Here is a 14,944-nt window from a genome sequence, read left to right as displayed (position 1 = left end):
TTACCAATTTCTATACATTTAGATTGTTCCGGTAAATTTTTAATTTTTTACATTATGTTATGTTGTAAAGTTATTATATTTTCTTACACAATTTTCCTACTTGGCTGGCGCTACATCGTGAGACGTGAAGGTTCGAGTTAGCCTATACAACTAAACTAACTGAAAGATGATAGTCGTCGGCCATCATGACACATGTATAAGGTTGGTTTAGAGTCGACTTAACCAATGTTAGTAATTTAATTATGTCTGTCTCGTGCCAACAAAACACGTTAATTTTAAGTCTTTTAACGTCAGTCATAATGTCAACACTAAACTAATCCTGGCGTCAATTTTTAACTCGTTAACATCGACCGATGCAATCATCATCATTTTTGTTGCATGATATATAATTTGCGTTTTCCCATTTATTTATTTATTATCAATTTAAGCATTAGAATTGGCAGTTTACATTTGTTTGAGTGCAATGGACATAGTAAAACCTCAAAATGTCAATCCAAATCAGTGTTCTCATAAAAGTGATGGGATTCAAAAAAAAAAAATGCAAGTATCCAATTAAGTAAGATGAACAATAGGTGCATCGAGGCACGGATGCACATACAAGACCATGGGTCAAATGCCCCCACCTGATTTTCAATTCCAAAATTTACTTGTTTGATTTGAAACAAAACATACTCCCTCCGTTCCTATTTATCTGTCAAGGAAGAAGAGAAGGTTCACACAAATTAAGGAAACCAATTAATTGTGTTGATTTTCATAAAAGTGTTATTTGTTTTCTTATATAACTCTTTAGAATGTATTTTATCTTTCTTCATTTATTATTTCTGTAAAGACATTTCTTGGAAAAACATCAATTAATGCACTCTTGAAACTCTAAATGAACAGATACATAGAAACACAATTTTTTCTTTAAAGTGAACAGTTAATAAGAAATGGAGGGAGTATTACTTAGTTATAAATTATAATGCTAAGTATTTGATTTGATTGCCCCTGTGTAAAAAAGTTGCCCCCATGACTTACGGTAAAGAAAATGTGCCCCCTGGCTTTGTACAATTGTACGTATATTTATACATTGAATACAATTAAAATTTATCTACTTTTGTTTTAAATATTCTATTTTATCTCTTTTTTCCCTTTCTCTATATAATGTTATTGTCTGTTTGTTTTAACATTGACATCATTATTTAGTAGAAGTTGTTTGATTTTTCTATTTTTTCCAAATTTATTAAAAAGAATCTTCATTATTTAATTCATTTATAGTTGTGTTGAAATTAAACCTTATATTTTTTAATAAATTTTAATTTTTTACATCGGAAAGATAAATTATCCTCTTCAATATTTGATCTCTGAACCTCTCCCTCTCAACCCAATATATGATCATCTCTTACCATTTGAATTATCATTTGGGGACAATAAATTTTGATTTAGATATGAAAAACTAATTCAAGTGTGTTTAAGAATGAAAAACTTATATGATGTATTTAAATTTTTAATAATAGTATTTACATACACAAACATCATTTTTCTCAGATAAATACATTTGAGATTATTAGTCTTTTACCTATTTCTATACATTTAGATTGTTCCGGTAAATTTTTTTATTTTTTACATTATGTTATGTTGTGCAGTTATTATATTTTCTTACACAATTTTCCTACTGGACTGACGCTACATCGTGAAGGTTCAAGTTAGCCTACACAACTAAACTAAGTGAAGGATGATAGCCGTCAGCCATCATGACACATGTATAATGTCACACCCCGATTTCGGTGGCGTCACTTTAGTAACCAAAAATAAACTTAATGCGGAAAACGTGAATATTTTTTTTGTCGATAATATAAACAAGACTGAAATAAATATAACTCAAGTGCGAAAGACAACAGAACTAATATACAATATAAATTACAGCCCCCGCTGTAAGTAGCAACCTCGTCACGAGTAACCTCCAGTGACGGAAGAAGAAAAGTGTAACGCCCGTAGGCAATATGTACAGACCAAAGTAAAGGTGAAGTGTCCGCAACACAAACCTCAAAAACGAGAATAAGTTAGCCCAATCGGCCTGAAACAAGACCTCCTAGCCCAACCAACTCTCTGTGATTCCCCGTAAAGAAACCACACAAAAAGCTATAGGTGGGAAACTGCCCTGTCCCCAAAGAAACAAATAATGGTCAGAGCTAAGAATCTACTCCTACACTAATCCTATCTCGAGGAGCTCACACCAGCACTAAAACCTACATGCTAGCATGATCGTCGTCTGAATATGAATCCAGAACGACCAAGTCTACGTACACTACCCGTCCTCCTCTCGCAACCGCAATGCGCTCCGGTGCTGGCCTCTCGGGCTTAGGGCCCGAACCATGATCATCAATGATAGCAACGGTGGGTGTGCTGGACTCTGAAGAATGCACTCCCACAGGCTCCTCCTCTAAGGGGTCCTCATCATCCGAAGACGACGGTGGTGGTGGCGCTCCTACTCCTGGTCCGCAATGCACTCCGGGCGGCAAGTTGAAACTGATAGTGCACCTCCTCAGCACTCCCTCCATCAAATGTCCTCCACTGTCCACACGATCCTCCATGATCCTCCCCGAGTACGTCGCACGATGGCTAGCGGGGTCAACCACCCACGCGTCGGGGTCATCCTGATCTATCATCTCATATCTAGTCCCCCCCGAAGGGTGGACCATCGTGAACCAATCCGCTAAAGACATCTGACAATAGGCGTAGTCCGCCAAAGCACACACAGAAGACGCGAGGGTCAACTCCAAAGAATTATGTAAGTAATAGCACCGATAGATACAGATAAGAGAATAGCCACTTAGGCTTATAGCTAGGGATAGCATCCTAGGGTTGTATATTCCATAATGAATGTAACGACAGTAATGACAAATAGCATGCATCAAATAGGATTAACAATTATCAATCACACTCAGCAACTAAGTCAGTATGCGTGTTGCATGAAATGCTGATGACGGTTAACCCAGTTAACCAAATGCATTTCGGAAAGGATGGACATCAAACGGATCAGCCCTAGCACCAACCACGGTGGGACCATTTCAGCCCGCGTGCCTCTTATACCAACAACAACGGTAGTCAGATCAGCATAAAACCCGAAGGTCTGCCATTTTGGTCTGCTACTAAGAGTCGCCTAATAGCGCTCTTACGCGGAAATCCGGGTCTTATGACCATTTTGGAATCCACCGAGGTCCGAAGTCTGTCTCGTGTTAATACCTCATTAATGGTGCATGGATGCGAAATGATTAGCCAAACAACGTCTCCGACCTCACTCGACACGTCGCCACGTGTTCTAGCTAAATTAATGTCTCTAAAAGCTTACCCTAAGGTAAAGTCGATTCTGCGACAAAAGACACTTCTTTACAACAACATAACAACTCATGATGATCTCCAAATCATCCGACTCATCTCCATCCGATGGTCAAAACTGCTCAACGAGCAAAGAGTATCAACATACTCGGAAACTACCCGTTTCCCGGCTTATCTCTCGGATAGCCCAACAACACAACTGCTCCCAGAGCACAAGAGTATCAACATACTCAGAACTTCTTAATATTCTCAACACTTGGATCCGACGACACTTCTCGCTTTCCCAAAACTAAGATTTTACTCCTAAGCTTTCCTTTCGAGATTATTATCATTACTTAAAGATTTAGAGGTTGTTTAATGTCTTATGAGTTTTCCTTACAAAATAATTTCCTTTTAGTCTTATCGCAAATCTTATGAGTTTTCAACATCCCATAATCCCAATTAACTCCCCGAGAATGTCTCGATCCATTAAAACCATAACAAGGCCCGAATCTCATTCGTCCTATCAAACTTTCCCCAAAGTCTCAAAATAAAATCGGCATGACCTGCCCGCTATTCTCACTCCTCAGTACCACAGATATGAGTGAAAAGACATAATTAAATCAGCACAGTCAACAAACATGTCATATATCAACACATCCTAGAATAATCACGTAGCACTTAGCATATAAAACATACATCACACATCCTAGATTACCCACTTAGCACGTACCATGTAATTCAATCTCAAAAACAGTCAGTAGATGAATCATCTACATTGTCAGCCGAAGCCTCAGAAAACATTTTTCCAGTCAAACACAAACAAGTGCATAAATAGTAAATCAATGTCGAATGCGTCGACCCTAAGCATTAACTAAGGATTCAGTGAGTAGCCCTCACCTGTAGATTCTCCAGGATTGTCCTCGAAAGTTCCTTCACAATGTGCTCCTTGATCTTCAGGAAATTCTTCAAAAGAACCTTTAGAGTAAAACCACAGAATTCCATCAAAAACTATCAGAAACTCAGTAATCAATACTCACTAAGGTTACACGAAGTAGTATATACTCTGAGGTACGATAATCTAGCGCGAAAGGACAAGTTTTTGAAACAAGAATTTTCTTCCTCCCCCCCTAGGGTGCTCGGCCACTATTGGTAATTAGGTGGGTCGATTTTTCTTCGATCAAACTTGGTTCCTAGGTTATTATTAGTCGTAACTAAGGGTATTCTAAACTCGGAAAAATTATCGGATCGAAAACTGTCGCAGGGGTATTTTGGTCAATATTTGTAGCTCAGAATTTCAAAACTGAAATTTCGAAAAACAAATTGGATGGGGACGTCACCAACGACGTTTATGACAACTAATCCTACTAGCACTAAGCTAAGGCGATAGTTTTCAGCCCAAAGGACGAAGCTTTGTCCCAAAATGGGTATTTTAAGCAGAATTGAAACTCGACGGTAGTTTTTCGAGAATCGGCGCAGTATTATTAGCTAAACATACTCTTGGGCACGTAGGGAAGATGTTTAGATAGAAAAATGAAGTTATCAGGATAGTTTTGCAAAAACCTCAAAACTAGGAGCATAGAAAGACATAGAGAAAAGCTATGGAAAAGACGATCAGAGGTAAGGATTAGCGACTATACCTCGATACCTTCAAGCAGCAACTGTTGAATCAACGATCAAGCAAGAAATGAAGAAAATCTCTTCTTCCTCCTCCTCCAATGAAGCTCGCGGCCTTGAGAGAGAAAATGGTGAAGTTTGCCATTTTTTCTCATTCTTGCTATATATAGAGGTTGGAAAAACGCGGGAAAATGAAAGTTTCGCGATTCTGATTTTTCCGGCTTCATTCTCCGTGAATTCTAAGATAGGTTTTGGCGACATAAATCCAAAACTCAAAAGAGGTTTCCTTGTATTTTAAGTGACTAATGCAAAGTCGGTGTAAAACTATTTTACCCGATAAGTTACTTTTTGCATTGAATGTCGGAAGAGAAAACTTCCTTCTGAAGAAAGATTGAAATCATCAAGAGAAATGGGTGTACGCGTGTGGAATCTTCATTTGAAGCTCCGAATAGAAAAAGTCTTCATTGACTGTTGATTTTAGGGTTTTGAACTATCAGGGTTCTAGTTTCGGCAAACTTCCGAGGATTGGAATCGGACGTTCGTAGATCCTAGGGTTTCGCCTTGAAACGATTGTTGTATAAGGAATAAGAGAAGTTCTAACCTTTCTCTGAAGATTTTTGAAATTAATTTCCATCGTGACTTTAAGTGTAAACTAGCTATTTAGTAGGGTTTCTGCCCTAGGTTTAAGCGTATATCGATCGTGCTATACCTTTTTATCGATTTTGATGAAATCCTTAGACTTTTCCTGAACTTTCTCCTTCACAAATTTATTTCATTTAGTAAACTCTTGTTCAGGTTTTCCCTTCACGATACATCAACCCTAATCGCGAATAAGAATTTTATTCACTTGGCATAAGTTTAAAAACTTGGGTCTTACATATAAGGTCGACTTAACCAATGTTAGTAATTTATGTCTGTCGCGTGCCAACAAAAACACGTTAATTTTAAGTTTTTTAACATCAATCATAATGTCAACACTAAACTAAGAGTAATGATTTATACACACCTCGGTTCTCTTTCATCTCATTTTCACTTATTTTTCATTTTTATTTCTCTCTGCATCTTCTGTCACATCACATATTATATCACTTATTTTTCTCTCATTTCTTCACTACTTCCCAAGTTGGAGGTGGAATTGATTGGTGAACAAAACATTATTGCTAAACTAATCATGGTGTTAATTTTTAACTCGTTAACATCGACCGATGCAATCATCATTGTTTTTGTTTCATGATATAACATATATACTAATTTGTGTTTTCCCATTTATTTATTTATTATCAATTTAAGCATTAGAATTGGCAGTTTACATTTGTTTGAATGCAATGGACATAGTAAAACCTCAAAAAGTCAATCCAAATCAGTGTTCTCATAAAAGTGATGGGATACTAAAAGAAAACAAAATGCAACTATCGAATTAAGTAAGATGACCAATAGGTGCATCTATCCATTATATTCTTGTTAAAAGTCTTTATGCTCCACGTGAAACACTACCATAGAATCACCCCAAGCAATGAAGTAACACGGATATTTTTTGTTTAGATTTAACTTCTGATTGTATGTAGTCATGACATGATTCTAGCTAACTAGCCTTTTTCTTTTCCATAGCAAGTATGGGGTTGGATCTTCAAGTTTCCATATCTGCAATCATTGGTTTCCTCTTGTTGGTGGTAGTCAACACTGTTTGGAGATCAAAAAGTAAGAATTGTTATGCAAAATCCAAAATGCAAAAATTAATAATTTATGATAGATTAAATTTTTTAAAATTTTTGTTAAAAAGAATTCACTCTAACATTTTCGTCTTAGGCTCCAAAATGTTTATACACGGCTCTATAAGAAGTCATAGAGATAAGAATTTGAAAAGAAAAAGAAACTGAAGAAGCAGAGGAAGACCTTGTTGATGTTCTTTTGGAGCTGCAAAAGCGTAGTGATCTTGAACATCCCTTATCAAACATCATTATTAAAGCAACAATTTTGGTTAGTATGTTATTCTGTAAAAGTCTACGCGTATTTGCTTTTGTTAATATCAGATCGGATCCAAAATCAAATAAAAAATGTTCCAGATGAGAATGTTTTTCATTTTGTGTTTAATATATCAAATATCACAATATTGCTAGATAATGAAGAAATCATAGATGTTACTTCTAGAAACATTTAGATTGTTGGGAGTGATGTTCAAAGTTTCCCATCAGTTTCCTGAACAATTTTCCTCTTAACAGAGGGACCATTTAGAAATCTCACATTGACTAGAGATACAATCAAATTAATGTTCATAAAGAGTTCGGCAGCTCTTATCTTTAAACTAGTATTTTAGTAGAGTTAAGGTTACCTTGAATTTTGATATGATTGCATAACTTGATATGATTACAAATTTGATAAAGGTTTTATCCTAGTTGTACTGCTTTTGGCTTAACCTTTATGATTCAATCATAGCAAAGCAGATACGAGTTTATCGTCCTCAGAGATTGTGTGAACATCGGTTCCACCAGTTAAATATCGATTCAAGCGAATAGAAAGATGTTTGATAAAATTGGTTTTATGCTTTTTGAATATAAATGAAAGCAGTAAAAGAAAGTTTATGGAGGTAACAAAGAAGAACACGCATTCAGATTGCATTTTCACCTAATTCTCTAATTGTTTCCACTCAATCACTTATGTAAAGGTACATTTCACTTATGATGCCGAGAGTTATCTACCTAACTATCCCTAGCCTAGGTGAATCTATTAGTTGAATACCTAGACTTAATCCTTGCCATCTAGAAAACCTAAAGGAACACTACAACTCAAGTTCTCTCTCAAAGACATTCTCAATGACCAATTTTTCGTAGAACAAGGTACCCTAGGCTTGCAAATCTCTGTTGTCACCCCGGAAACTCCTATTAGAACTCAGAACCCCACCTGTCACGTGGAAATCCACTATTGCTCCTACCCAAGATATTCTCATTCTAGGACAACTAGTTCACTGAGTGGTTTCTTTCTTGAACCGAACCCACAATTATCTCCTGATCTCATACTAGTCCATAGAAATCTAACACAAATCAATCGATACTTGAAGCGAAGAAAGTAAAACTTTAACACGGTGTTGTGACCTAAGACATAGGCGCTCTACTTTCATTTATCTAAGCATTCACCAACTCATATCAACCTCTCGATCTATTTACAAATTAAATTAGTGAGACTCATTTGATTATCAATTGATTGGTTAGAAGCATGAAGCATAGAAAGAAACACCATACATGAAAGATTTTGATTTACATCAACAAATGAGTTTACAACAATTCAAACAATCAAGTTTCAACAATTTAAATACAAAAATAGAAACAACATATACAAGGGATAAGGAAGAAGAGATGAAACCCATAAGAACGACGAAGGATCCACGGCGATATAAGCTTTCCCAAGCTTTTCATCGCCTCCAAGAGGTTGTCATGGTCCTTCGGCGGTCGCCACCACGCTCTGGAGCTTCAATCCGCCAATCCTAGACCTAGGGACCTCTACTCCATGAAGCCCAACTCCCTTGCTCTGTTTTGGTGCCAAAATGTGAGGAATTTTGAAGAGAAATGGAGAGATACTTCAAAAATTTGATTTCTGGCCTATTATAGGTGTTTGAGACGACCCCGGGCGCTCAGCGACCCTGAATCCCGCTCAGCACCACACTTTCCTTCAACACAGGGTTTTTCCCGCTCAGCGCCACACTTTGCTTCTCTAAAAATGCAAATTTTCACTTTAAACTTGGATTTTTCATAAATTTCTTCCCTATATCAAAAGTCCAAGTTAAACACATGAAATAAATAAAATTTTCACTTTTTTTAGGCTAGAACTAAGTATTTTACTAAACTAAATACTTTGAGGGTTAAAATGATGAATAATTCAAGCATATAGGTCAAATAAGTGCCTAAAATAATATACAAATACACGTAAAAATGGCACTTATCAATATCAAATGTAAAAATGGCCTTGATTCACGCAACAACGTTAAGTTAAGGTTACCATCGGCCTATACTTTTATTTTGTTCTCACTATATCTTATATATTTATATTATTTCAAAGTTATCATACTATTCAAAATCATGAATAAAAGAGAAAATATAATTTTTTAATAAAAAAAATAAAAAGAAAGAGAATAACCAATCGTTGCTTAAATAAGCAACCGTTGCTTAAATTTAAGCAACCAGACTGTCATGTCATATTACTCCAGTGGTACTCTACAATAAGCAACGTTACTTAAGTGTGTCAACTGGTTTAAGCAACCCCATTAGAGATGCGGATAATAATTGTGATTTTGATACGAATGAGATGAAGAATAGTGACCTTCTTATTTGGTGATCTAAATAAAAGTTGTTCCTGGATACACTTATTAGCTGTCACATGCTTGATTTTTTGAGTTCATACTCATTTTAATTTCATTTTATATTGGTAATATAGTAGGGTAGAACCGGCCTGATACTTTTGTAGTATCTATTGTCTATTTGAATTTTGAACACAAATTTTTTTTTTTAAAGTCTATTTGAACACAAGTTGAATGCAACAATATTCAACTTTTTATTTGATCAAAAAAGTTTTATTCACTTTTTTATTTTAAAGTGGGTGATAATGTCAATTTGTAGTTTGCACCGTTGTCAATGAAATGAACAGATAAAGATAGTCTTTTTTTTGAACTCAATAGATAAAGATAGTCTTTTATTTGTACTGATGTGTGTTCCGTTCAGTTCAATAAAACCGTTATCTTGTTTCAGTAAAGAAGAATAAAACTTGATGTCCTTTTCTTCCGTTAATATGACTTGTAAAAATGAGGGAAACAAGGTGGATTTTGAAATCATATGACTTCTACGATACTTTTTTTTTTTGTTGATATAGTCTGAATTCATGGATTTCATCAAAGCGTGTAATTGAATCTTTGCCGTCTTAGTCTTTACCACATAATGGGCCAAAGAAACATACTCTTCTTGGGCTATTTATTTGGATATACCTATTTTTCACATTCCACTTACGGCCTCACAACTCTAATTTTATCTATTTTTTAGATTATTTTTCATTTTCCATCATAACATCCTCCATATCTTTCACTTTCTCTCTTCCTTTTCTTTTTCTTTATATATCTCTCTATTTCCTCTTTATTTTTCACCTCCAATTAGATGCAGAAGATATATTATGGACGATGGTGCCCTAATCCATTATATATTTCTAGTACAGGTGAGCATAATTTATTCACTCGACCAAAATTCGAAAAACCCGACCTAAACTATACACTCATGGGCAAGTTCGAGCAAGTTGGCAGGTTGGAAAATAGATTAAAGTGAGAATTATTTTGGTTGGATTCGATTTGAAAAAAATTCACACAGCCGTGACCGAACTCGACCGAAATAATATTCATGCATTCCAAATTTATCTTATAGCTTTTCCAAGCCTAAGCCTAAGGTAATATTATTTATCTAAAGCTTTAGAGGTTAGATTTTAGGCATGTAGCAGACTAATTACTATGTTTCACCTGTCATTCACGTCATTTTCTAATGAGGTTCAACCTAAGCCTCTTGAATTTTCAGACCTAACTAGGACTTGCACATGACTCGGGTTACAAAAAATATGAATTGGTTGATTTAAAAATGAGGTGAAAGATGATTTTCTGAACTACGATTTTGAGTCACAAATCCCCGAAAAAACATTCTACAGAGCGAGTCATGAACGAAAGAAAATGACACAAAGACTTAACATAATTGAAAGTAAAAAAAAAATGGAAATGAAATATGGGAGAAGGCGCCACAATCAAATATTGATAAGTCAAATCAGGATTGCATAAGAAAATGATTTTTTAATAAGATCAGTAAATGGTTCAGTGAAGAACCTATGAGAACATTCACCCTCACAAGGAAGCAAATTTTCAATTTGATTAATCTTCAAAATCTGATCATCAAATGTTACATTGTTCGTATTTAAAGACTAAGTAGGCTACTACACATTCCATTAAATGAAAATTTTCCCACTAACAATTAAATGACTCCATCAGTTATTAACTCCACTAGTAATTAAACACCTATTAATTAATATTAAAACCTAAAGTAAAAGTCCCCTAATCCTAATGATGGCTTAATAACTCATAAAAGACACTGAAAATAAACTTGGAGAAATACAAAAGGGTTATCGGAAAATTCACCCCAAAAATACATACGTAAATTAAAAGAATAAAGCGAAAATATTATGTTCTTCTTTCGACTTTTTAGTCTTTTTTTCATTAATCTTCAAGTGTCTCACTGTCTCCTATATTCTCATCATGCCCTCCTTCTTTAAGAAAAATTTGTCCCTGAATTTAGCTTAATATTACCTTGAATCAAAGGTAAAACATTTGTCCCTGAATTTAGCTTAGTATTACCTAGAATTAAAGAAATAAATAAGTCATAAAAAATAATATTGAATACGCTATTTAATGGATAAATCCTAGTTCAGCCGCTGAGATCGAAGACTCACATTAAGCATACAACCAACCATTAAAGCAACATTCAAAAAATGCAATATCTAAGAACCTATCTCAATCGACATACAAGTACCACACTTTGCAAATAGCCAAATTCATCAAGATAATCAAAAATGTATTTTCTTATAAATGCACAATTAGAACTATGAGTCTCAAATTCTCTAGCTATGGCACATCCACCTTCTTACAATTTCTCAAACTAGGAATACAATTAAAAACATGTGAAGATGCACTCATCATGCAAGATGCAAGATGTATCATAAAAAAAATTAGTCATGTGAGTCAAATAAACATAAACAACTAGCTTCTTGCTCCGTCTCTTAAGGATTGCTAATAAATGTCCGCTTAGTACCTAATGGTGCACTGGGAATGAGACCAATGTGATTATCAATTGATGTAAGGTCACATGATTCTTATCAAGCAACCAATTATCCCAAAACTTTAAGTTGTTGGGTAAAGGTCTCATAAATGGTTTTATATTATTTTTCTAACACACTCATTCACGCAAAAGTCATTTGGGCTTGAAGCGTGGACAAATGCACATGCCCACCTACCATGTGCTTAAATTCAACTTTTTATTAGAACAATTGAGGGCGGCAAGGATCGAACTTTAGACCGTTTGGTCATAGAGACTTTGATACCATGTCAAGCAACCAATTATCCAAAAACTTAAGTTGTTGGGTAAAAGCCACATGAATGGTTTTATATTATTTTTCTAACAGTTCTGGATCATGTAAAATAGTTTAAGGCCCCGTTTGGAAACACAACTTAATTAAGCGCTATGGTCATAAGCGCTTATGACATAAGCGCTTATTCATAAGCTATCATAAATAGCTTATGAAAATAAGCTCAAAACAGCTTATGGTATGTCATAAGCTGTTTGCATAAGCTCTCATAAACACTGACATAAGAACTTATGCTACCAGATAAGCTCTTCCAAACGGGGCCTAATTCCACTAGACAAAGAAAGATCATTAGAACCATTAGAATTCAACTCAACTTCTTGACAATATAAACATTTGACCATCACTATTATTTGCTCCCTTCTTTCTTTTTTATCCCTTCTGTATTCTTTTCACACTCCTTTTCTTTTTCTCTTAATTCAAGTTTCTTCTCTCTTTCTTTGTTTACTTTTTCTCTCAATTCATCCTTCTTTTCACTCTCTTTTCTATTCTCTTAAGCATTCTTTATTTTTGATTTTCTCTCTTTTCCATTGTCTTTTAACTCTTACTTTCTTTTTCTTTCAAGTGCTTTAACTTTTCACTTTCAGGTGACCTCGCTTTCTGCTCTTTCTTTCTATTGTTGAGTTCTCTAAAATAATAAGAATGTGCATAACGTCTTCTCATCATTTTTCTCATCTCCTCCCAAGTACTCACAAATGGTTCATTATACCATCTCCTTTCCTTTTGAACGTGATCCAACTAAGGCATAATGAATCAACTTCATGGTTTCCACCTTTACCTTCTCTTCTGTAAAGTTGTGGCATAAAAAGGAATGTTCAACTTTCACCTCCCACACAAAGTACTTTTGGATCATTCCTTGTCGAGAGGGTTTATATCTCGACTCTATATGAATTCAATAAACTTTTTGCTTTCGAAAAAGGTTGTATGCTAAGCTTTTTACTTCTCTATTATGTCCCCTCTAGCATCAACCTCATCATCGCTTCTCCTCTTTCTCCCTTCAAGCCTCTCGTATATCTCCTCAATATCTTTTGCTTTTGCAGTGTAAAAGCATGTTCTGACGATTAGTTATTTCCCTCGAGATGAAGGTTTCCTTCACCATCCAAGGGAAAGGATGGTCATCTACCTAGGAGTTAGCTTACCTAGGAGTTAGCTTACCTAGAAGTTAGCCTATGTTAGTCTCTTCAGCATGTTATTGGCATTCTGCCCGATAGTCTGGTGGTGCTCTCTTTCCGTTCTATCATTTTTGTTAAGAAAAAATATTATATGATTCTTACTTTTTTTCAAAATAATAACCATAAAAATGAATATTATAAATATTTTTTTTTTAATATTATTATTATTATCCCCCATTTTTAATATTAAAAGTACAGTGTATAAACTAGTGTATGTTTTTGGTTACATAAACTAGTGTATGATTGAAAAGATTTTTTTTATATCGGAAAATGATATGTTTGAAAAGATTTAATTATAACAAATGATTTTTCTTTCAAAAACACTTAAAACTGAGAAAAAAAAGATTTCTAACAAAAATAAATCAATTCAAACTAAGTGAACTCTGTTTCGAAACTATTAAAATGTTAATCTGTTCTAAAAAATCAACATGCTATTTAAGGTAAATACTAAATATGATTTATCTTAATCTAAAAAATAACTCTTATTTTAGAGAATCATACCCAACTTACATCAAAGGAAAGGCCAAAATTAATTAGTCCTCTAGGGGTTTAGAAGCCACTAAAGACAGGAAAGGTCAAAATTAATTAGTCCATGAAAGCGCTAAATTTGTAGTAATTATATAAATTTATTCACCTGTCAATTATTGCTTTTGTTTTTATTATTTTAAAGATAATTATTGCTTTTGTTGGCTTTTGGTTTCTCGTAATAGGTGGATAAGCTGGACATCTTGCATTGCAGAGTGCTAGTAGTGACTGATTTTCTTGGATGCAAAGTCAAAACCATGGACTACATAGAAGTAGAATCTTTTTTAGTGTATTTAATTGCTTTTTTCAATTTTGAATCGGGTATGATAATAATGGACAGTAAAGCTTTTTCTATTAAGTATTTAATGCAGTTGTACATTTATAAAGACTCGAACCTGAAAACTGTGCTTAAGCGAGAACAACCTTGTATCAGTAGCCGATCAAAAAAAAAAAACCTTGTATCAGTAAATTAAATCTATGTACTTGGTGGTAAATAGTTGTAGAATTTAGCCTCTTTAACTTATATCTGTAATAACTAAATACATATTATATATTTGGAAAAATTACTTTGAACTCCCTGATGCTTTATTATTATTATATTGACATCATCTTTAATCTCTATTATTTAATAAGACACTAATTACCATTATTTTACTAAGAACATTGTACTAACTTTTCCTAATGTTTACGATTATTGCTTCAACATTCCCTAATATTTATCGTAATAATAGTCAACATCCTTGTGTTGTTCTAAATTATATATTAAGCAAGAATGCATATGCATTTTGGGAAATAAAGGAAAACTCAATACATTAAGGGTAAATGGTCACTTTGGTCCTTCAAAGTGTCCACCGACTTCATATTCGTCCCTGAATGAATTTTATCCATCCCGCGGTCCCCCAAAGTGGCTAATGCCAGTCAAATTGGTCCTTCTGTTAAAAAAAAGTATAACGGACGTTAACAATTTCCGTTTTTATATTTTTTTTACCTAGGTGGAAATCATTAGTTTAAATTAAAAAAAACAAATTAACTAAAAAATTGATTAATTAAAAAAACTCAATTACAAATCAAAAACACAAAATCTCTCCTTCTTCTCATTTTCTTCATCATCTCCTTCTTCTTGAACATCTGGTCCCAATCTCTGAGGCAAAACAACAAACACTATCTCTTCAACAACATAT

This window comes from Lotus japonicus, chromosome 6 (genome assembly GCF_012489685.1).
Source record: "Lotus japonicus ecotype B-129 chromosome 6, LjGifu_v1.2".
In the NCBI taxonomy this organism is placed as follows: Eukaryota; Viridiplantae; Streptophyta; class Magnoliopsida; order Fabales; family Fabaceae; genus Lotus; species Lotus japonicus.
Note: the sequence above shows the minus strand (reverse complement) of the source record.